At 41.0% G+C, this 22,455-nt stretch overlaps 1 pseudogene; it reads right to left on the minus strand.

Annotated features, from left to right (window-relative positions):
* Positions 1 to 2,476: 2,476 nt before the first annotated feature.
* LOC105543524 lies at positions 2,477 to 21,883 on the minus strand (annotated as a pseudogene).
* Positions 21,884 to 22,455: the final 572 nt, after the last annotated feature.

The following is a 22,455-nucleotide window of genomic DNA, read 5'->3' on the forward strand; positions in this document are numbered from 1 at the left end:
CATTATCTGACATCTGCCCTTCTGTTTAGCCTTATCTCTCAGCATGCTTCCTTGCTCCAATATAACTGCTTTTTTTTGTTTTTGTTGAGACAGAGTCTCACTCTGTCACCCAGGCTGGAGTGCAGTGGCGTGATCTCAGCTCCCTGCAACTTCCTGGGTTCAAGCGAGTCTTGTGCCTTAGCCTCCCGAGTAGCTGAGACTACAGGCGTTCACCACCATGCCTGGCTAAATTTTGTATTTTTAGTAGAGACAAGGTTTCACTATGTTGCCAGGCTGGTCTCAAACTTCTGATCTCAGGTGATCCGCCTGCCTTGGCCTCCCAAAGTTCTGGGATTACAGGCGTGGGCCACTGTGCTGGCCCAATATAACTTCTTGGTCACGCTGAACCAATTTTACTTTCCTAAACTCACCTCACTTTGTCATCACACTTTCCTAACTCTGCAGATACTGCACCTCTTTCTTGAACTGACTTTCCTCACTTCTTCATGTGGGAAACTCTTATTCATCCTTTACTCAGCAACCATCTCCTTTCTTGATTTGTACCCACTCCTCCAGTTTGGTGTTAAGCCATTGTGCCCGTTGCATATTCTGATGCATACACCATTGCATACTTTGTCTTACTCTAAATCTTACTTCATCACTCCTCTACAATGCAATTGTCTGTCTTTCTCTAGACTGAGACCTTCTAGAGGAAAGATCTGTGTCTTCTTTATCTTTTTCCCTCAGCACTTACTATAACGCCTGGCACATAGTAGGCATTCTGTAAATGTATGCTAAAATAATCAATGCGTAAATAATCCAGAAAAGTTCAACATGGACTGACTTTAAAATGAGATTAATTGTGACAATTGTTAGTTCAGATTTTTTTAATTAACAAATTCTTTACCTTTAAATCTAGCCAATTTTAAGCCAATGTTATAGCAGAAAAGAAATTATTTACAAGGATCATTTAGAGTAAAATCAAATCTCTATTTTAATAAATATATGAGATAAATTGTATCTTTATGATAATTTGTTGCTGTAAATGTATTCATACCAGGACAATTGCCACATTTAAAATTCTCTAAATAATTTTGGCACAGGTGAAATCTTCTAACTTTGTTAAGTCCCTAAGCTCTTTTTCTTTCTTTCTTTTTTTTTTTGAGACAGAGTCTTTGCTCTTGTTGCCCAGGCTGGAGTGCAATGGCGCAATTTCAGCTCACCGCAACCTCTGCCTCCTGGGTTCAAGCGATTCTCTTGTCTCAGCCTCCTGAGTAGCTGGAATTACAGACATGCACCTCCACGCCCAGCTAATTTTGTATTTTTAGTAGAGATGGGGTTTCTCCATGTTGGTCAGGCTGGTTTCGAACTCCTGAGCTCAGGTGATCTGCCCGCCTCAGCCTCCCAAAGTGCTAGGATTACAGGTGTGAGCCACCACTCCTGGCCTTTTCTTTTTATTAGATAGGGTTTCTGTCACCCAGGCTGGAGTGCCATGGCATGATCACTGCTCACTGGGGGCTCAACCTGCTGGGCTCAAGCAATTCTCCCCTCTTAGCCTCCTGAGTAGCTGGGACTACAGGCACAGCAACTAGAACTCCTGGGTGTTTGGGTGAAGGAAAAGGGACAAGATGGAGGAAGGTGAACAAGATGGAGCAGTCCCTGTTGTTTCCGGGTTCTTCTTCACAGATTTTCCCGTGCCCGGGAAAAATTCCCGCGCCCGGGAAAAGAACCAAATCAACTGAGCATGCGCAGAATGACGTCAAGCCGAGGACACCGAAATTCAAGAAGCCACTACTACACAAACGCCCCAAACTCCTCCCCTTCCAGCTCCCAGGCATAAAAGTCCGCTGCCGGCAGGAGCCGGCGTGACTTCTTTGGCCCCCCACATTCGTGGACCGGAGAACATCACCCGAGAGCGCCGGCGCGGCTTCCCTGGCCGCCCCCCCCCCACACCTGAGGACCAGAGAACTTCGCCCGAGAGTGTGTGCATATTTGCAATAAAAGACTGCCACTTTCTTATGTACTTTGGCCTCATATTTAATTACTTAGCGCTCCTAAATTAAGTTACATTAAATTAAATTAAAACACTGGGCTCAAGCAATCTTCCTGCCTCAGCCTCCCAAAATTCTGGGATTACAAGGGTGAGCCACTGCATCCAGCCCCTGAGCTCTTTCAACAGGCTGATTGTTTTGTGTCAGCCTCTTCTCCAGCCGCCTCAGCCCATTCTCTTCAGAAGAGAATGTGAAGACCTGTGAAGCCCTGGCTTCACAGCTACTTTTATGATACTTCCCCCTCACATTAACTCCAGATGAACACTTAATGCTCCAACCTTTCTAGTCAATTGTGCTCTGCAAAAACTAGGCAGCTTCTCTGACACGATGACTTAGAGTCCTTGCTCCAAAGAGGGCCCTATACAATTTTCCTGGTGCTTATTGACAAAGAAGAGGAAACAGATAGTGTCAATTTTGTGCATTCTTCTTCTTATTCCTAAAATTGCCTATAGTGGCCAGTGTTTTAAAGTCTTCAAAGCTTTATATCTCAGATGCTCATCTAAACACTGGATGGCAAAGAGGTCACCGTCCGTGTCAAGCTTATTGGCAAACAAATGGTGCTTGCATAGCATCCAGTTCAAGGTGCCAGCTCTGAAAATCACACTGAGTGCACATGGACCCTACTGCAGGTGGGTGAGGAGGGCCTCAAAGTGCCGCCACTTGGCAAACCTACAAGCTGCGTGCATATCAGACAAGTCATAATTATAGCTTAAGGAGAGTGAGCTGGGGACTTCAGGAATCCTTTGGACAGTGGCCTAGAGATACTTGCTGTATGTGTCTTGGGCCTACTCCATAAACTTTAAAATTTTTTTCATTCTCTAGCATATACCCCACATCCTCCCTACTGACCACAAAATAGGCACTGCCTGAAAAAAGAGATGTTTCAAGTGGAGGACACATTTTGACAGTCCCCATGTTTGTCAGCGTTCCATTAATAACTGCATACCCCCTTTTCCACCTTTCTTCCTTACTGACTAGCATCCTCTCAGTTCCCAGATTGTTTCTACCCATTAATGACTTGAGCTTCCTGCAAATTTCCAGGTTGGTTTGAATAGCAAAATCCATACCACAAAGATTTGTCAAGTACCCTAGTCTGTACTCATTGTGTAGAGGTCCTTCAGGCAGTTGCAATCAGCCTGAACCACTCCACAGAGATGCAAAAACCTCACCCTCTGCCCCTCAAGGCTCTGTCTGGCAGAAGTAGCACAGTAGGGCACCTTCTTGCACCTCCAGGGCCAGACTTTCACTCCAGCACTTTCTCTCCATGCAGAGTAAAGCACAGGTACCACAATGGGTGCCGGATGTCGCCTGGAATCAGAGCACTAAATGATCCAGACTTTCCTTAATTCTAAATGTGCTGTTCTTTATTTTAATATATCTTTGCACTTCCAATAAATGCAAACTGACAACCTTCAAGGCCATGAAGGAGGGAAAATCTGTTGGTGCTTGAAGCCTAGAAGACCGCCCTTAACAAAAAAAAGTCCCTGATCGTTGTTTGAAATGCTGAGGAAGTTGCTGTGGAGGAGACTTTGTTTCTTTTTTCTTTTTTTCCTTTTTTTTTTTTTTGAGAAGAAGTCTCACTCTGTCGCCCAGGTTGGAGTGCAGTGGTGTGATCTTGGCTCACTGCAACCTCTGCCTCTCAGGTTCAAGCACCATGCTTGGCTAATTTTTTTTGTTTTTAGTAGAGACAGTGTTTCACCATGTTGGCCAGGCTGCTCTCGAACTCCTGACCTCAGGTGATCTATTTGCCTCAACCTCCCCAAATGCTGGGATTACAGGTGTGAGCCACCACGCCCAGCCACACCTGTTTTCTAAGCTCTATTTTCTAAGCTCTGGAGCATTTAATATGCCTTTAGAGAAGTTCACACCAATTCCAAACAAGTTAAAAATGTTATACAAAGTTAGTGCATGTAATGAGTTCTAAATAAATTTAAGTGTTATATAAGGTTCAATATATGTAATATTGTATTGAACAATACAATTAGAAGTAGATGATTTTTATTTATAGGAAATCATTTTACTGCATTGATTATTCTAGGTTTATCTAGAAGAATGTTGGCAAAGGTCACATTAGTAACTGAAATCCAGAAAGACTCCAAAGCCTAAATTAAGATAATGACATAAGTTTTCTTATTGCAGCTTTTTGATCAAACCGGTTACACATGCTTCTCTTCCTGTTCTTCCTGCCCTCTGGTGGAGGTGCTAACAAGCAGGCCAGGAGATAAGCAAGAACCATAAAGGAGAATAGTGAAAAAGATCAAGGTAAGCCTAAATGGGAAACCACTCCTGAATAATTGAAGAGCCACTGTTCACCTAGAACAAACCTCTGCTCCTTGTTTTTTTTCCAACATTAAATGGGGACAACAGTATTTACCATAAGACTATTATTCCCAAGCTGGTACCTTTCCATAGGTACTGCTTTCTACCTTTAGTCTTGCAGATCTGGCTAATTCCCACACAAAGAAAACCATTCTCCTACTGTGGCCTCTTCTATACCTGGAAAAGAATGCAGGTTGGTACAGTATAAAAAGCAGTGGACTCCAGCGTGTTGGGTGTTTGGGTCACCGTTCCATCACTTTACTCTTCAGAGTCCTTTCGATCCTATTCCTTAGATTGACAATGTACTTTTATTTTGCGACAAATCCTTCCTAAGCTGGAACTTGGCATAGGAAGCTTTGTTTCATTTGAAGGAGATAATGACTTTGAAAGAATACTATAATTTTACTGGGTTTGTATATGATTTAATGCATTCATGACATTTGTTTTATTTATGTTGTTAATTGCTAAATAATAGCAATCTTAAATACTTCTGAAATGCCTTTTATCTTGATCCTGAAAGACCGTTGCTATAGCATTAAAACACACTTACTGAAGAAAAAAGAAAAAACAGTGGACTAGGAAGTGAGGGTTCTGTTTCCAGCTCTGGCCCTTGCTAGTGACTTGGATGCCCTTGGGTAAGTCTCTTAACCTCGCTGAGACTAGTTTTCTTAATCTGTAAATTAAGAATTATGATATTAATGGGTCTATTGTGAGGTTCAAATGAAATAATGGTAGTTAAAGTGCTTTGTAAACAATAAAGCACCCTACAGAACTAGGGTAATGTTAATGTAGTGTTGACAACTCTTCTCTGAATCAACATTTAACTTGACTTGGTTGTCTGTGTACTTTAAAATGATAAATAATGGTTTATCCTTTTAATCTTTAGCAAATAAATGAAGCCTTTGGTCTTGGATCCATAGAAGAAGCAAATTCTGTGTCCTGATGTAATCCAAGTCTGTGTGTGGACTCTCTAGATTCTGCTTCATTTTTGTTTTAATTATAGCATTGAAAGAGTGGAAGGTTTAAAATTATACCTTTCAGAACTACTCATTATTTAGTGACTCTACATTTCAAATATATTGCTCATGTCTTTAAAATAAATGATCAGGTTCTTTTATTGTTACCGTGGCCTAACTATACATTTATTGACATAGTGATAATAATAGTTTTTAGTTTTTGTTTTTAACATTTCCTTGAAGCTGTGATAATTTAGAAGATTTAAATATTTAGACATATTAAATGTTTAAGTTGCTTACACATTTTATTCTGTGTGGCTGAGGATGATTGTGAAATACATAGAAATTATGTAACTAGAAGAGTTGAGAGTTCTGCACTTCTTTCTCTGCTACACACACAGTCTCTCATCCCTCTTCCCATCCCACTTTCTTAGGATATACTAGAAGAAAAACAAAAATGGTACCTATCTGAAAAACACAAAACTGTCAAAGGTACCTGGTCCAAGTCACCATTATTCTTGGCTAGGTATTTACAATAGCCTCCTATCTGGTTTTCCTACTTCAATCTGTTCTTAAAATAGCAACCAGTGGGCACAGTGGCTCACACCTGAAATCCCAGCACTTTGGGAGGCTGAGGTGGGAGGATTGCTTGAGCCTGGGACGTTGAGGCTGCAGTGAGCCAAGATTACCCCACTGCACTCAGCCTGGGCAAAAGAGTAAGACCCTGTCTCAAAAAAAATGCATCTATATCTATATAAATACAGGTATAGATATATCATTCATAGATAGACAGATAGATAGATAGATAGATAGATAGATAGATAGATAGATAGATGAATAGATTCAGCCAGAATGATAAAATCCATGTCAGATAATGTCATTTACCTGCTCAAAAACCTCTGAAGGCCTTTACTCCTCTGTCCTCTTTTCGTGCCCACTCCTCGCTCCCTCAGTCCAGCCACATTGGCCTCCTTGACCACACCAGGGCCACATCAGCCTCAGAGCCTTGCTGTGCAATGCTCTTTCCTCAGACACTTGAATAAGTGGCTTCTTCACCTCCTTTAGGTCTATTCATCTCCCTAGTGGTCTTCTCTGTCCCATCTTTTAAAATGGCAGCTCTTATCCCACCTTTTATCCCTTTCTCTATAGTGCTTATCACCATCTGACACACAATATGTTTACTTATTTCTTTTGTTTATTGCCTGTCTGCCCCTCTAGAATGTAAGCCCATGATGGCAAGGGGACTTGTCTGTTTTGTTAACTGCTGTATCCTCAACACCCCAAAGACTGCCTGGTTCATAGCAAGTACGCGATAAATGTCAGCTGAATGAATGAATGAAACAAAGATAAGTCATGGTCTTATTTGATTTGCAACACTATAAAAACTGTGAAATTTTCATCAAAACAAAATAAAAGCTATGAAATTTTTGATATCTTCCAATGACGAGAACTATTATAACATCCAAGGCATTAGTGTCCTTCTCTTCCATATCCTCCCCCTCCCAAGTATTTTGGCCATTCTGTGTTTCTAGAATTGAGATCTCTTTTAATCCATTACTATCCTTTTAAGTGTAAGTATAATTGTGTAAACCACTCATAATTTGTCATGAAAGGAGGAAAGAATTGAATAATAATGAAATACTTGTCCTTTGTTTTCTTTGATACTTTAATCTCTTGATGATGTTAGTTTTGGCCATTCATTTTCTGACTTCTCTTTCTCCCCGTCTCCAAAATTTACATATTACCAAAGGATCTTGCTTGGATTTCTTATCTTGCTTTGCATGTTCTCCGTTAGAAGTTATATCCACTGTTACGGCTTCTGTTATCTCCTTGTCTTAGATTACGCTCATTTTTATAAGCCTAATTTTGACATTTCTTTTTGGCCCTAATTTTACGTTTCCCTCACTGGGCCATCTTTTGAGTTCTCAATGTCTAAACCAACTGGGCACAGTGGTTCACGCCTGTAATCCCAGGGCTTTGGAAGTGTCATTTGAGCTCAGGAGTTTGAGACCAGCCTGGGCAATATAGGGAGACCCGGTCTTTACAAAAAATTGAAAAATTAGCTGGGCATTGTGGTGCGTGCCTGTGTTCTCAGCTACTTGGGAGGCTGAGATGGGAGGGTCACTTGAGCCCAGGAGGTCGAGGCTGCGTGAGCTGTGATCGTGTCATGACACTCCAGAGTGGGAGACAGACTGAGACCTTGTCATAAAAACACAACAAAAAATTGGCTCCTGTTCCAATAATTCGTCTCTGTTAATGACCCTGCCTACTTCTAAATTTGGAAATGTTTTTAAGGCTTGTAATCTTTTATGAGTTTCTTCACATTGTCAAGTCTTGTTGCTTATACTTCTCGAATATCTGCTGATTCATTTCCTTCTTTGCTTTCATTAGATTTGGGATGGGGCCTGAGATTCTGCATTTCTAATATGTTTCTGTGTCAAGCTAATGTTTCTGGTCCATCGACTATACTTGGAGTAGCAAGGTCCTGCTCTGAGATAACAATGTCCATCTGAATCTAGTCTTCCACTTTCTAGTCCATAGCTATATCTAAGAAAGACTCAATTCTCTTTCAAAAATAGAGATCTGATATTGCTCAGTCTTGTTTTTTTTCTATGTCACAAAAGATTTGGAAAGTTACAGACAGAAGATGAAACATTCAAATCAGCCATAATGGTCAATTCAGAATTAATCATGAACAGTTTGATGTGTATCCTTTTACTCCTTTATTTGCATGAAAATACACATTCCAGTTATATCTGTATTTTTAAAACCAAAAAGGATCATTTATCTTTTTTTAATTACCTAATGTATAAATTTGCTTTCTAAGTTTGTTGACTCCCCCATGTTATAAAGAAAAATCCTTTCTTTCTTTCTCTTTCTTTTTTTCTTTCTTTCCTCCTTTCTTTCTTTCTTTCTTTTTCTTTCTTTCTTTCTTTCTTTCTCTTTCTTTCTTTCTTTCCTTCCTTCCTTCCTCCTTCCTTCCTTCCTTCCTTCCTTCCTTCCTTTCTTTCCTTCCTTTCTTTCTTTTTCTTTCTTTCTCTCTCTCTCTCTCTCTTTTCTCTCTTTCTTTTTCTTTCTCTTTTTTTATTTTATCTCGCTTTGATTCCCAGCCTGGTGTACAATGCTGCAATCATGGTTCATTGCAGTCTCAATCTCCCAGGCTCAAGCAATCCCCCGACTTCAGCCCCCTGAGTAGCTGGGACTACATGTGTGTACCACCACACCCGGCTGATTTTTTATTTATTTATTTATTTTTAAATTTTTTTTTGAGACCAACTCTTGTACTGTCGCCCGTGCTGGAGTGAAGTGGTATGATCTTGGCTCACTGCAACCTCCACCTCCTGGATTCAAGCGATTCTCTTGCCTCAGCCTCCCGAGTAGCTGGGATTACAGGCACACACCACCAGGCCCAGCTAATTTTTGTATTTTTGGTAGAGACGGGGTTTCACCATGTTGGCCAGGATGGTCTCAATCTCTTGACCTCGTGGTCCGCCTGCCTTGGCCTCCCAAAGTGCTGGGATTACAGGCATGAGCCACTGCATCCAGCCAATTTTTGTATTTTTTAGAGATGGAGTTGCACCATGTTTCCTAGGCTGTCTTGAATTCCTCAGCTCAAACCTGCCTCAGCTTCCCAGTGTGCTAGGATTTCAGGCATGAACCTGTATGCCCAGCCAGAAGTTGCCTTTTCTATAGAATAAAAACGCCCAATTCTGTTTTTTCTCAACTTCTTTGGCTGCTTTTGGGGACTTGGTGCAGTCAAGCAGATGAATCCTCTGTTGACTTTGGTTCAGGGGCTGGTGACTCAAAGCAGCAGGGATGATGCAGAATCCGCTCTGGCCAGGGCCACAGCAGCAATAGCAGCTGCATCCGGTTTCCAGTGGCAGCAGACACAGCTGTTCTGAGGCAATATGCAGTGTCCAGCTCCCAAAGACTTGGCAGTGCAAGCTATGGGGTCAGTGCTTGGCAGCTGGAGTGGTGACTTCATGGACCAGCTCTGCAGAATGCTTTGGGTATGGTTCTTGCCTTGATGGTTCTGTTCCCACCTTTGCTTCTTAAATTAGCTTCAAAGTTGACTTAATATACTGGTAACAAATATTAATGATATTAATAATAACTGACTCTTAGGTAGTTCTTAATATGTGCCAGGCAAATTTCTAAGGACTTTACATGTATTAACTCATTTAATCGTTTACAAAACTCCAATGAGTTATGGACTGATGTTATCCCCATTTTAGAGATAAAACTGAGTTACAGGGAGATTAGGTTACTTGTCCAAGGTCCTGTGACTATAAATGGTAGCTCTGAAACTCAAACCTAGTCAGTCTGATCTATTTCTTAAGAGCGTTGACTGATACACATACTGTTTCATAACCTAATTTTTTCATGTAACAAAATTTCATGTCATTAAATATTTATTTAAGCATTTAAAGTAGCTGTATAATGTTCAATTATAAGGATGATTCATGTTTTATTTACACAACTCTCTACTTTAGAACATCAAGGAAATCCTGGTGGCTGAACTTCCTTTTTTTTTTTTGAGACGGAGTCTTGCTCTGTCGCTCAGGCTGGAGTGCAATGGTGTGATTTCAGCTCACTGCAACCTCTGTCTCCCAGATTCAAGCAAGTCTTCTGCCACAGCCTCCCAAGTAGCTGAGACTACAGGTACACGCCACCACACCCGGCTAACTTTTGTATTTTTAGTAGCGATAGGGTTTTGCCATTTGGGGCAGGCTGGTCTTGAACTCCTGGCCTCAAACGATCCACCCACCTTGGCCTCCAAGTTGTTTTGTTTGTTAGTTTTTAATATCCATGACTTTTTCTTTGGGATAAAGTCTTCAAAGTGGAATGCTAGGTCACGGTGTATTCAAATCGCCTTCCTGAAAGTTTATTCTAATTTACACACCCAGCCATGGAAGGAAACATCCTGTTTTCTTGAGTCCTTGTTGACATTGAATGTTAACATTAAATTGTTTTCCTTCGTGGCACTGAAAATCATACATAGTTTTCTTTAAACTTGAAATTATTTAAACATTTAAACATACATTTATTGGCTATTTGTTCAAAGTTATTTTGTGAATTGCCTTCTCCATCACCTATAGAATAAAGGTGAAACTACTTCAGTTCAAAGCTCTTCCAACTCTGACTCAAACTACTTTTCTAACTAATTCTCCTACAGGTTTTAACATTCACTTGGCATACTCAAGGGGATTATTTTGTTTTAGATTGAACCATATGAATATGTATTTTTGTAGGCCAAAAAATTGTTGATTATTGATAGTTTCATATGGTGAAAACTTATAAATCTCCAAAACCTTTGCTGTGACACTACAATACGTTACACAAATGCCTGTTGCCCATCTCTGCTTGGTGAAATCCTGCTAGTTCTTTACAAGATGGAGTTCATGAATCAGGTCCTCTCCCTCCAATTCCCTTGCCACCCCTCTCCAGGTTCTCCTCTCACCCCCAGCTTAGGTAACTGTAGATCGTTTCTTTTCACAATTTCAACTCTCATTCTTTCCTATCATAGCTGTAGAATGATCTCAGGGAATTGCAGCTGAATAACAAGTTTTCATTTGCCTGGCAGAGGGTGAGCCCTCTGTTGCTCTTCTCTGGCAGAGGCTGTCTTATTTATTTTGGCAGCCTTAGAGACAAGCAAAGTTCCCGGCTTATAGTGGGTGCACAAAAAATGTCTCTTGAATTGAAAAACTGGTAACTTTAGGCCCCAGGAAGTGCCTTATTAGTGCAATACTACTTGCAGTTTCCTTCCATGTTAAATAAGGAAGAGCATGTGTAACACCTAGTATCTTCTGATTTGGTTGCTTGGTATTTTGTTTGGAATTGGTCCTCCTTATTTTGAATCCTCCATCTTTCTAATTCATCTTTTCCTGTATTTTCAGATGTTTTAATTATATTGCAGTTCAACAAAATTATTTTATTCCATGGTACAATTCCCAAGAGCAAAACAGCACAATTCTCTAGCTGGCTAAATAACAAATCAGCATACTTTCCAAGGACTATATTCTGTATTTTTTTCCTTTTAATCAAATCCATCTTTTCTGTCAGTTGGACTTTCAGGAGCTTTTAGTGACTTTTGGGAAATACCAGTGCTATAGACAGTGTAGCTTCAGGAAACATTAAAAGTAAAAATATTTTAAAAAATGCATTAAAAACATTTAAAAGGAATCTTCTTGAGACAGTCTTCTGTTCATATAAGGGATACACTGCACAATTAACTTAAGGTATACTTACCGGAAGAAAATCATGAAATTATAGAACTTTAAAGGTAGAAGAGACCCCCAAAGGGTTCCAGTATGTGCTCTTTGGTGAAAAAATACCAAATAGGAGTTGGGGAGAGAATAGTTTGAGCCCAACTTTGGCTCCATATTTCCTCTCCAGTTAATTTGAGTGACGTTCCAACTCTTGCTCATCTTTTCTTACCTACATATCCTGCCCTAGCCATTCCCGGAATGAGTTCAGGTAGAAGCAGCTGCAATGCCAGGCCTCTTTTGTGTTTATATTCAGAGGAGACTGGGCACTGCTTTATGTATTCTTCATCCCCCCTTTTCCCCTAGACATTTTGCCAGATTTGGCTTTTCTTTCCTGCTTGACCATTAGGCAAGAATGTGCTCAGTATTTTGCGTTTTTTAAGTTGATTTCTCTAACCAGGAAATTAGTTCAATGAACAGGTCCAAAGAGCCAGAAGAACTGCATAAGATTTTGTAAAGGGTGGATGGGGTATTATAATTTAAAAGACAGATTATAACAAGTGTTGATGAGAATATGGAGAAACTGGAACCCTCATACACTGCTGGTGGGGCGAAAAATGGTGCAGCCACTTTGGGAAACAGTCTGGCAGTTCTTCAAATAGTTAAGCATAGAGTTGCCGTATGATCAAGCAATTCTCCTCTTAGATATACTCACGAGAAATTAAAACATATGTCCAGGCCAGGCATGGTGGCTTATGCCTGTAATCCCAGCACTTTGGGAGGCTGAGGCGGGCAGATCACGAGGTCAAGAGATCGAGACCATCCTGGCTAACATGGTGAAACCCCGTCTCTACTAAAAATACAAAAAAAATTAGCTAGGCATGGTGGCATATGCCTGTAGTCCCAGCTATTCAGGAAGCTGAGGCAGGAGAATCGCTTGAACCCGGGAGGCAGAGGTTGCAGTGAGCCAAGATTGCGCCATTGCACTCCAGCCTGGCGACAGAGCGAGACTCTGTCTCAAAACAAAAACAACAACAACAGCAACAACAACAACAACAATAATCATATGTCCATATAAGAGTTTGTACATGAATGCCCACAGTAGTGATATTCGTAATAGTCAAAGAGTAGAAGTGACATAAATTTCCATCAACTGATGGATGGATGTTGTGTGTCCATAAAATAGAATACTATTCACGAATTAAAAGAAATGAAATACTGATACATGCTACAATATGGATGAACCTTGAAAACAAGCTAAGTAAAAGAAACTAGTCACAAAGGACCATATGTTGTGTGATTCTGTTTATATGAAATGCCCAGATAGGTAACTCTATACAGACAGAAAACAGATTAGCAGTTGCCTGCAATGATGGTGGGGGGAGCGGAGCTTCTTTTTGGGTAATGAAAATGTTCTAAAATTGATTGTGGTGATAGATGTATAAATCTGTGAATATACTAAAAACCATCAGATTTTACACTTTAAGTGGGTGAATCGTACAGTCTGTGAATTATATCGCAATAAAGCTATAAAAAATAAAAGGATGGATTTTTTTTATATGTAATTTTGTCTCCTGGTACTTTTCTGGCTAGCTGGAGATTCCCATGCCAAATTTCAGACTTACTTTGTTCTTTGATTCTACTTGAAGTCCAGCCAATAGCTCATTAGCTATTAGTAGGGTGGGAATTTGACTCATAATGCAACTTAGACATGAAGATAAAATATAAGTTCTTTATTTAGTTTATAACCAATCTGGCTTTCCTCCTGAGTCCTTAACTGTGGATAGTGGGAAAAATAAATGGCATATGTTGTTCCCAATGTCTGGGAAGACCACTATGATGGAAGGAATGGCGGGGACTAATTTATCTGCAGCTAACACACACTATTCTTGCTGCAGCTATATTCACTCAAATGACTAATGGACAGGACAGTCAGTGTGGGGCTTCATATGTATGGTTCTGAATTCTTGTCTTTTTTTTTTTTTTGAGATGGAGTCTCCCACTGTCACCTGGGCTGGAATGCAGTGGCACGATCTCGGCTCACTGCAACCTCCAGCTGTTCAAGCAATTCTCCTGCCTCAGCATCCTGAAGAGCTGGGATTACAGGCACCTGCCACCACGTCCAGCTAATTTTTTGTATTTTTAGTAGGCATGGGGTTTCACCACGTTGGCCAGGCTGGTCTCGAACTCCTGACCTTGTGATTCACCCGTCTCGGCCTCCCAAAGTGCTGGGATTACAGGCGTGAGCCACTGCGCCTGGCCCTTCTTGTCTTGATTCTATGCTTTGTTTTGGCCTTCGTTATCCATGTGATTCAAGACTTGCTTTGAACTCCTGGATATGTGTGCTCCATAACTCATGAAGGCTCTTTTGATTTCTAACTACTGGCTCTGTCTTGAGCACTGGTTTCCCGGCAATGTCAGTGTCTCTGGGTTTGTTGTATTCCTGTAACTGGTCACAAAGGTTCATTGTTTTGGTCTCTATCATGGCATCTGATCCCATCTCTATGATCAGTAGCTGGCTAGGGTGATAAAATAATTGTTTTGTGGGTTCCTGAAGCATTAGAGCTTAGCAGAATACATACGCTTATTTCCTTCTTCTGAAACAATATTTAAAAGCACTCTAAAATGTTTGAAATAAAATTTGCCTTGTTTTTATAATTTTGTATTGATGATGCTATGAGTACTTGTTTTACTTTTTAAGCTGCATTTGTTCGTACGTTTGTTCTTTTGGAAAGAGCAGTCTCTGGCTATTGGTGCTTTGAATGGAGGGAGTTACAAAATCATATTACCTTGTTGGCTGAAGGATGAGATAAATTGAGACATGTATTTGTTCCTCCAATTGTTTTATTCTTGGTCTAACTAAATCAGTGATGTGACAGTTCAGAAAGGAATTCAGAGCACTTACTGGTGACTTATATTCTGAAGGACTGTGACTTCTACAGTGAAAAAATTTCAAAATTGGCATTCATTCAGGAATGAATCTTAGCATTCATATAGTGTCTGATATAGTCCCAATGTCTAGGAGTTAATTTTTATTACAAAGAATACTTTATTTTGGAAAAAATAGAAATGTTAAGAATATTTAACATAATCTGAATGCATATTGAGTTTACAAAGGAACCAACTTGATTAAAACATATTTGACTATTAAATGCGTAAGAATGTGAGCCTGTATCTATCATGTAAGATTTTTTATTCAATAAAAATCATCTGTGTCTATTATATACATATGTATACAAATATAAAATTTCAGGGATACACACACACACATACACAAATGTATTTATTTATTTATTCTTAGGTATGTTGGTCCAAGATTCTACTGGATATAATTTTTGCATTATTACCTTAATCAAATCCATACCTGTTAATTCATAAATGTTAACCTTAGAAGTGAAAGGTTGATAATGAAAATCTTTTAAAAGTGTACTATTTTGGCTGGGCACGGTGACTCATGCCTGTAATTCCAGCACTTTGGGAGGCCGAGGTGGACAGACCACGAGGTCAGGAGATCGAGACCATCCTGGCTAACATGGTGAAACCCCGTCTCTACTAAAAATACAAAAAATTAGCCAGGCGTGGCGGCGGGCACCTGTAGTCCCAGCTACTTGGGAGGCTGAGGCACGAGAATGGCGTGAACCTGGGAGGCGGAGCTTGTAGTGAGCCGAGATTGCGCCACTGCACTTCAGCCTGGGCAACAGAGCGAGACTCCATCTCAAAAAAAAAAGGGGGTACTATTTTGATTATTTATTGACTTATTCTGATATTTCAAAGTATTAACAGCTGTAAAAAAATGCGTAAGTTATTTGTAACGACTCTTAAGGCAGTTGTAGAAGAAATGCTACTAAAACATGAGGTAAAATTACACAGATCACTAGACTCAAGAAAATGCAATGATGATAGACAAACAATAGTCAAGAAAGAAAAGAAAGAATAATTGGAAATGAGAAGAAAAGTGAAACATCAAAGGACTAATCTAGCCGAAGCCCTGGAGAGATCACTGACCATCAGTGAATAAGAGTATGATTTAGGAAGGTCAGGTGCGGCAGTCACACCTGTAATCCCAGTACCTTGGGAGGTCAAGGCGGGCAGATCACCTGAGGTCAGGAGTTTGAGACCAACCTGGCTGACATGGTAAAACCCTGTCTCCACCAAAAATACAAAAATTAGCCGGGTGTGGTGGTGCATGCCTGTAATCCCAGCTACTCAGGAGGATGAGGCAGGAATATCGCTTCAACCCGGGAGGTGGAGGCTGCAGTGAGCTGAGCTTGTGCCACTGCACTCCAGCCTGGGTGACAGAGTGAGAGTCCGTCTCAAAAAAAAAAAAAGAGTATAACATAGGGAAAGGATGTTATAATTGTAAGCACTGCAATGACTTCATGTATTAGTCTCACATCACTTATGCCTCTCATTCCATTTGACCTGACTGACATACAGATTAGACTGCTGTATCAAATGGTCCCAACATACAATGACAAACAAGTAAAAGTCCAAGGTCTGTAAGGTGGCTTGGCAGTGTCTAGACCCAAGGCTTGTTCCACATCTAACTTGTGGTGTTACCATTTGGAAGGTGTTGTCTTCATCATCCACACTGCTGAAGATGGCTCACTACCATGTCAACTGGGTTTGTCGGAGGCATTTGAACTGGAGCAACTCCATCTTGAGTAGGAACTGTGTAAAATAAGGCTGAAACCTACTGGGCTGCATTTCCAGACGGTCAGGCATTCTAAGTCATAGGATGAAATAGGAGGTCAGCACAAGATACAGGTCATAAAGACCTTCCTGATAAAACAGGTTGCAGTAAAGGAGCAGGCCAAAACCCACCAAAACCAAGATGGTGACGAGAGGGACCTCTGGTCATCCTCACTGCTACACTCCCACCAGCACCATGACAGTTCACAAATGCCATGGCAACGTCAGGAAGTTACCCTATGTGGTCTAAAAAGGGGAGGCATAAACAATCCACCCCTTGTTTAGCATATAATCAAGAAATAACCATAAAAATGGACAACCAGCAGCCCTGAGGGCTGCTCTGTCTTGGAATACCCATTCTTTTATTCCTTTATTTTCTTAATAAACTTGTCTTCACTTTACTCTATGGACTTGCCCTGAATTACTTTTTGCGCAAGATCCAAGAACCCTCTCTTGGGGTCTGGATTCGAACCCCTTTCCTGTAACAGGTTCACACTGCAGTCTGTGAGAAAGGGAAGAGGGAATCAGGAGGCCTTATGAAACCTGACACGGGGAATGAAGGAGAAAGAAACTTGACCAGCTGTCCAATGTTTTAAGAGTTGTTAGATTTTGGGACTGAAACAGTCTCCTAGGGAATGCTGTGTCTTTCTAGGAAAAAAATGGTCAATCTCTGAGATGCCCTCACCCATCCTGTTTCTGTCCTTAAGAAGATGCCCTGGTGTAAAGGGAAGAGGGTTGTGGTTTATGTCCCCACTGATGTGGGATGAGTTGGGGAGATTTGGCTGCTCAGCAGGTTTGAGCATGGGTCAGTTGTAGAGATGATCTCTTTCCTGAGCATTACATGAAAATCAAGGGGGGAAAAAAAATAAAAAAAATCAAGGACAAGAGAATCCTTTAACCTTGGCATTATTTGGATTTCTTCAACACAGTGGTTCTCAAAGCATAGTCCGTGGGTCAGCAGCATTAGCAATATCTGGGAACTTGTGACAAATGCAAGTCCTACTTCAGATTTAATGAATCAATAATTCTGGAGGGGGGTTCGGATAACTGTGTTTTAAAAAGCACTCTTGGTGATTTGAGGCCCATTGAAGTTTGAGAACCACAGATTTAATCCAATTCACTGAGAGGGGAACTCAGAATATGTGTCTGACTAACTCTTCTTTTCTTTTGCTCTCTTGCTACTTCTTTTTCTTCTTTTCACAATTTCCTGGGACTCGAGGGGAGCAAACTTTTCCTTTGCTTCCCCTAAAGTAGCATCCCACTTCCATAAAGCGTGAACCCTCATATCAACATGTAAAACAAGTCAACAAACAAAAAGGTGCTGAGAATGAGCCTTGTGGGTTTGGTCAGGAAGAGGGGAGGAAATTAGGAATTTGGAAGATAACTTAGATTGTTACATGATCCTATTTTGAATGCAAGAAGCTGAGTATTTCTTTTGTCTTTGTATTTCTTAAGATATGCTTCTATTCTGCCCTCTCCCCTGAAAAAAATAGCATGAAATAGCATGTTGAGGAGCTTGTTCTCAGAGCAGTAAGAGAACTCCATATTATTTTCAAAGTATTGGAGGCTGGGTGTGGTGGCTCATGCCTGTAATTCCAGCTCTTAGGGAGGCAGAAATGGGAGGATAGCTTAAGTCCAGGAGTTCAAGACCTGCCTGGGCAATATAGCAATACCCTGTTCTCCGCAAAAAGGGAAAAAAAAAGTATTGTATCACCCAGTTACACACTTACTCACTTTTGCCAGGAGCCTACATTCAAATTTGATGAGAATGATGAAAAGGACTCGCTGCTGCTCTTATGTGTTCCACAGGAGGAAGTGGTACTGGGCAACAAAAACAGAATAAAGTCAAGAATGCAGAATATCTATTTCGGCTGTTTCTGACCCAGCATCTTCAATGAAATGCAGAGTTTCCTCTGATTATAAAATAGAGATAATATTCTGAACGCAATAGCACATAAAAGGCATTTATTTTTAGCTCTTCCTCTGCCTTGAATGGTAACTTACCTTCATTCTCAATGTATATTAGAATTTATATTGCCCAAATAGAAAATACTTCAGTTTTCACTCATTTAGTGGTAGTATCTTTCCTTGGGAGAGAGTTGCCTAGTAAGCAAAAAATGTGTGGGAGGTTAAACTTTTATAATTATTTAAAAGAAATAACTTTAAGTATACTACATTAACATGGCTGTAAATTGGAAGTTGTCATTTTTCGAAATGGGGAGCTTCCAGAGAAAGAGACATGACTCTTACCTCCATTTAATCCATTCTCCACATCCGGCCTTTTGAAAGATGGTTTTAAGAATGTAAATGGTATCACTCCCTCTTTTTGGGCTCCCCATTGCATTTATTAGAACCTGCAGTTTCCTTAACATGTTCTCCAAAGTTCTGTAGAGTCTGCCCCTGCCTTTTCCGCCAACATCATCTTGGGCTTCTCCTCTTTGCTCAGATTGGCTTTCTTTCAACTCTTTTTTTTTTTTTTTTTGAGATGGAGTTTGGCTCTTGTTGCCTAGGCTGGAGTGCAATGGCGCGATCTCCACTCACTGCACCTCTGCCTCCTGGGTTCAAGAGATTCTCCTGCCTCAGCCTCCCGACTAGCTGGGATTACAGGCATGCGCTACCACGCCCAGCTAATTTTTGTATTTTTAGTAGATACAAGGTTTCTCCATGTTGGTCAGGCTGGTCTTGAACTCCCGACCTCAGGTTATCCACCTGCCTTGGCCTCCTAAAGTGCTGGGATTACAGGCATGAGCCACCATGCCCAGCCTTTCTTTCGACTCTTGAACGAATGACATGCTTTCCTGCTGCAAGGCTTTGGGAAACATTCCTTTGTCAGGAACGTCTTTTTCCTAACCCTTCCTGAGGTTAATTCTCACTTACTCTTAATTTCTCAGCTAAATGTCTTCTCAGAAAAGCCTGCTTTGATTTTAGGAGTCCCTCTTATTGACCCTTTCCCCTCATTATCAGTTGTCATAATTTCTAATTATGTATTAATTTGGTGCTTATTTTATCTAGATTAGATAATAAATCCTATAACATTAGAGATCGTGTCCATTTTGTTTACTTCCCTATACCTAGTGCCTAGCATAGTGCTTGACACATAGTAAATGCTCAACAAACATTTAATGATTAGATTACCAAATATCATGCAGCAAAATGGACACTGGTTTGAAATATAAGTGATAATCTTTCCTGTAATTTTAACATTACAATTTATCGAATTAGAGTGTTCACAGATGGGTTGTATTCCAAAATATGCAAGCTGGTTATTTGACAATCAGATTATATTTCTCCACAGAAAAGCTGTTGTTGTTGGTTCAGGCCTGCACCTGCTAAATGTAACAATTTATAGATCTTGTGCAAGCTCACCCCCATCCAAATATTGGCAACATGAGACCTTACTTTCCAGATCAGGATTCCTAGTTTTCAGCCTCCACATAATTTTTAAGGCTTTTGTTTGTGTGAGTTTAAGATAGAAATAATGTATTAAAAAGGTGATTTTTAGTTTTCTTCTCTTTCAATGTCCTTTTGATTATCGGACCTGTATGTGGAGAGAGAAATACTGCTGTAAAGTTGTTCTCCGCGTCAGGGGTAGCGTTCAGTAGCTGGGAAAAGGGACAGCTTTCAATTGCAGTATGGAAGATCTTTCAGCACACACTGAGATCTCAGCAGACAGCAGCAGCTCCCAGTGTACAGACGTGTTTGTGTTTATGTGTACTGGAGGTTGGTTGGGGGGTGTCTGCTTGGAGGAGGGGGAATGACCCTGAAATTGCTCCCTTGTACGTTGGAGTGTTCTCTGCTGTTTAGTCACAGTGGCAGCTGCACAGCCCTAACTCCATTGGAATGCTGCCTCTCAAAGACCTCATCAACAGGCACAGAAGTGGACACTCACAAACGCAGGCATATTTTTAAAGAGCCCAGTGTTAGCTGGGCATCATAAGAACGATTATTCATTGCAGCTCTCTCTCCATGAGGTCACTTCAAATCAAATTAAATTTTGCTTTCAAGTCCCTCCCAGACCTAGAGAAGCCTATTAGGCTTGGAAAGGCCTACGTGGCTAACAATTTCCTGATCAGAACAGGAATTTCCTCTACAACACCCCTGACAGGTGTTCCTCCAGCTTTTGTTTACTCACCTCCTTAACAGACGGCCCACTTCATATTTGGACAGGTCTCATTGTTACATTTTTCACTTTATACTACAATGAAATCTGCCTCCCTGGACTTTCACCGCATTTGTCTTTTGCTCTCTGCAGCTATGCAGAATATGTCTAATCCTTCTTCAACATGACAGTTTTTCAAATATTTAAAGACAGCTGTCATATCCTCTCCCCTAATTTTTCTTTTTCCAGGTAATATAGCCTCAGATATTTCTATTGTACCTTTTGAAGATAGTATATTCATGTGGAAAACATGAGCAACAGCCCTAGGCAAACCTGGGTTCTGTTAATTTGTTTATTCAATTATTTATTCTTCTTGATTTATTCCCACTAATAAATAGAATAATTCAGTCATGATACATGCTACAAAGGAGAGGTACATGGTTCAATGAGTGTATACACTAGGCAGGGATTTCACCCAGAGAAGAGAAGTCAGCTAAAGCTCTCTTAGCAGGTCAAAGTTGAATTGAGAGCTGATGGATAGGCAGTAGTTAATAAGGTGAAGAGGAGGGGAAGCGCTTTCAAGGCAGAAGGAGCAAATGTCTAAAAGCCTTGTTCTGGGAGGGACATGTGATGGAGGTATCACTTATCATCTTAGATCTTTAATTTCTGCATATGCAAATAGGCATTATAATACCTTTTCTCTTATTAAAAGGATTATTCTGGTCACCCATGAGATGGATAGGAATGGGCTTTAAGTTCTGTGGTGTTACTCATCATAGAATAAATCCAATAACCCAGTCAGGTCTGTTCTCTTACTGTTCCACCAAGAAGCATTCCTGCTTTTGTCCTTTTGCTTCTGCCCTTCCCTTCCTAGAAAGCTCTCCCCTTTGCTGGGTGTTTAGCCAATCTTTACTACTTTTACTACCCATCCTAAGTTCTAATCCCACTGGGACGTTTTCCTAGGCATTCAGGCTCAAGTCCATTTCTGTAGTGTAAAGGCTAAATGCAGGGCTTTGTGGTCTTGAGTTTGAGTTCAGGTTCCGCTACTGACTTCCTGGTGGTCTTAGGCAAATTACTTAGTTTCTCTAACATTCAACTTCCTTATCTGTGCAAAAGGGGTAATAAAAGTAACTACTTCGTAAAGTGGTTGTGACTATTGAGATGAATGTGTACATAAAACAGTGCCCTTCCTAATAGCTGTTATCTCAGTCTGCTGGTCCTGCACCTCCTCTGTGACTTGAGGCCTCTGACCTCTCACCCCTTGCCTGCCCCCAACCCCTTTACTAGGAAAAAAAACATTCTTTGTGCAGCTCTCACTGAAGCCCGAGTGACCAGGTAAAGCCAGACCAACGCCACTGGTAACTGAAAGACATGCTTTCATTCGGTTTGGAAATATCGTCTTCCTTCCTACACCCACTCCCTGATACCAAGTGGCTCAGTAATTCTTTCCAATGCATACTCTAAGGGTAGAGGGGTGGCGAGAAAGCCATCCACTGTTGCCTGAGATGTCTGAAGCCTCTGAACCCCGCTCACAGCTGCATATCCCGCGGAAGCCACTGAGCAGTCAGCCCGCAAGCGCATGTGCACGCGATCAGGGCCTCTGAGCCACCCACAGGCAAGCCCGGTTACCTTCCAGCTGCCCAGGCCGGCTCCAGGTCCGCGTCACCGTGAAGGGCCGGTCCAGCCCAGCGAGAGTGCAGAAGGCAAGTTATATTCATGTTTTAGGTGGCAAGTAAAATCACTTTTCAGATCCTCATGTCCGACGCTTTTCTAAATTAAAAAAAAATTTTTTTTAAATTCCGTTCCATATTTTGACAATTTTGTATATATATGTGTGTGAAGAGTCTCGCTTTTTCACCCAGGCTGGAGTGCAGCGGTGCGATCTCGGCTCACTGCAACCCCTGCCTCCCAGGTTCAAGTGATTTTCCTGCCTCACCCTCCCGAGTGGCTGGGATTACAGGCGCTTGCCACCATACCCTGCTAATTTTTGTATTTTTAGTAGAGACGGAGCTTCACCACGTTGGTCAGGCTGGTTTTGAACTCCTGACTTCAAGTGATCCGCCCGCTTTGGCCTCCCAAAGTGCTGGGATTACAGGCATGAGCCAACACACCCGAATGACAATTTTTAATAACATGAACAATTAATTCAGCAA

The sequence above is a fragment of the Mandrillus leucophaeus genome, unplaced genomic scaffold (genome assembly GCF_000951045.1).
Source record: "Mandrillus leucophaeus isolate KB7577 unplaced genomic scaffold, Mleu.le_1.0 Scaffold284, whole genome shotgun sequence".
Classification (NCBI taxonomy): Eukaryota; Metazoa; Chordata; class Mammalia; order Primates; family Cercopithecidae; genus Mandrillus; species Mandrillus leucophaeus.